Genomic DNA, 2,953 nt, shown 5'->3' on the forward strand with positions numbered 1-2,953 from the left:
AGAGGGCATTGGATCCCATAGCAGATGGTTATGAGCCACTAAGTGGTTGCTGGGAATTGAACTCAGGTCCTCTGGAAGATGAATCAGTGTTCTTGACTGCTGAACCACCTCCCAAGCTCCCCTCTTACCTTTTTATTAAAATGTTTTTAATTTAATTTTTATTTTATTTGTATGAATGTTTCCCCTGCATGCACGTGTGTGCCTGGTGCCCGGGGAAGCCAAGGCCAGAGAGAGTTTTGGGTCTGCTAGAACTTAGTGACAGATGTTTGTGAGCCACCATGTGGTTGCTGGGAACTGAACCCAGGACCTCTGCTAGAGCAGCCAGTGCTCTTCACCACTGGGCCATCTCTCTAGTGCCTTCTAAACCTTTTAATTCACTGAAAACCCAGCTGCGATAAAAAGAAGACTCATTACTCCCCACAGAAATAACCCTCAGGTGTATGCTGGGTTACATGCAACTGAGTCTGGGAGGTGGAGTCAGGGATTACTAATTCAAGGTCATCCTTAGCTGTGTGGCTCACCGGCCAGCTGGGGCTGCATGAGACCCCAAGTCAAGCATTGCCAATAAGCAGTCACAGAAAGCTCGTGTAAGTGGTTTGCTTTGCTTTGCAGCAGACACTTTTGCAAGACAGAGACACCCTTTTCCCCCCTCCCAAAGGGAAGTTAGAGGAAGCAGAGGCCAAGGTTTCTTAAAGAAAGAAAAAACATCTGCAAAGTTTCTATAAGTTAATTGAAACCTGAGATTATAGGTACCAGCAGAAAGATGTTCATAAGTTTAAGAAGGAAACAATTCTGAGAGCAAAGACTGTCTTCAGAGAGACTTTGCCAACCAAGAAAGTCCTGCAAGAGCAGTGAATGGTAGAGGAGGAGCAGGAAGTTAAGAAGTGTGTGCAGTGCCAGGCCTGTCAATCAGCCCGTGTTGGAGTGAGCTCATTTTCCAAGGAAATGAAGCAGGTTAATGCCCATAATCTAACAGTCTCTTCAGAAACAGGATAGAGGTAGAGAGGACTGTCCTACTCTTGGAGACCAGCTGGGCTAGCTTCAGACCCCAGGATCCTCCTTCCTTGAAGTAAAGCGCAGAAGACAGCTGTCTTAAAAAGAGATGTGAGTTGAATCTGTTTCAACCGAGAGGCCATCCAAGAGAGCCATGTTTTCTGCTGGGATGCTTGTACTCTCTCTGTGGCGTTCCCTGCAGCATAGAACATGCCTGGTCCATTAACTGTATCATGCATGCACACACACACACACACACACACACTCACACACACACACACACACACACACACACGACTTTCTCAGGCTTGCTCAGCACTCCAGTATCCTGATGGTCCACTTCTTTTTTTTTTTTTTTGGGCCACTTGGCTTTCTCTTTGGATTTGTGACATAATTTGTAAAATCCAGACAACATTCTTAGGCCCTTGCTGGCAATCTAAAACCTTGACTACCTTGGTTTTAAAGACAGAATGTGGCAAGCTAGGGAGATGGCTCAGTCGTAAAGTATTTTGCTTTGCAAGCGTGAGGACCTGAGTTTGGATCCAGGTGTGGTGACATGCATCTTAAGTTCATTCCCGGGGAGGTGAAGTCCACAGGATCCCCTGGGGCTTGCTGACCAGAAAGCTTAGTGAGACCCTGTCTCAACAAAATAACCTGGAGAGTGACTGAGAAATATACTCGAAGTTGACCTCTAGCTTCCACATACGTGCACACATACATATATGAACATAAACACACAGGCTGCACAGACACATCACACGGCAGATAGAACTTCTTGGCTGTGGGAGTGTGAGATTGTCCCTGGCCCCATCAACTATGAAAGTAGCTAAATGAGCCACAGCCTGCGGACATCAGGAACAAAGTATCACAAGAGAGTTGAGGTGGTTAGAAGCACACTTTGTGTGCACTTACCTTACTGCCTGTCTCTTCAGAACCCCTGCGGCTGTTTCAATAGAAAACCCACACCAACATGGGGTATTGAACTATATGGTACTGAACAAGGCCAGTGAGGCCGAGTGGACCTGTGTAGCAAAGTTTTAGTTTATGCAAACTGATACGGTGGTAACTTAAGAGGAGGCCCAAGGATGTGTACTGCAGTCACTGAGGAAACTCTGACAAAAAGGAGGGTGCATGAGAATGGCTGTGGAGATAGGAGATTAGGTAGTGATGGGTGTGCACCACTGTGGCTGTCCTTAATGACACCCAAGTATACACTTAGCAGTTAGCTTTAACCACGTATAAATCTTAAATCACACATTTTACCATAACACGAGAAAAACCTTTTAAATACCATGAAAAGATATGTCTATGGTTTGAATATGGTTTGTCCCTGCTGAAACACACATTGAGCTTTGGTTGGACGTGTGAGATATTAAAAGGTGGAACGGGGTGGGCCTTTAAGAAGCTCCTGTTTGTACACTGGGATCCATTCACCAGTTACTAATGGAAGAGTGGGTAGATCTGTGGTCACAGGCACAGCTCCTGGGACTAGGGGACTCCCTGCTTCTTGCCCAGTGGTGCTCTGCTAGCCTCTGGATTCTGCCAGCATGACAGCTATTGTCAGACGTGACCTTGCCCCAGACTCCTGGGGCCAAAACGGACCCCGCTTCTGTCCAAGGCTCCAGCTTCTGGTTCTTTTTTTTTTTTCTCAGAGCTGGGGACCAAACCCAGGGCCTTGCGCTTCCTAGGTAAGCGCTCTACCACTGAGCTAAATCCCCAGCCCCGGCTCCAGCTTCTGGTGGTGTGTTATCGGCAGTGGAAAGTGTATTAGGAAACAGCTCAAAAGCCAATTGGAAACAGACAGCTAAATGCAGGCTAAATGCAGTATGAGCCTAAGGATCCTAAAGATCAACTCCAGAGACAGCAGGAAGGGGAGAAAACAGATGAAAGACCCTCAGAGAGAATCTTCCCTCAGGAGGGAGATCTTCGAGCCCAATGACCAGTCCGAGTCCACAGGCTG

The sequence above is a fragment of the Rattus norvegicus genome, chromosome 4 (assembly GCF_021556685.1).
Source record: "Rattus norvegicus strain SHRSP/BbbUtx chromosome 4, alternate assembly SHRSP_T2T, whole genome shotgun sequence".
NCBI lineage: Eukaryota > Metazoa > Chordata > Mammalia > Rodentia > Muridae > Rattus > Rattus norvegicus.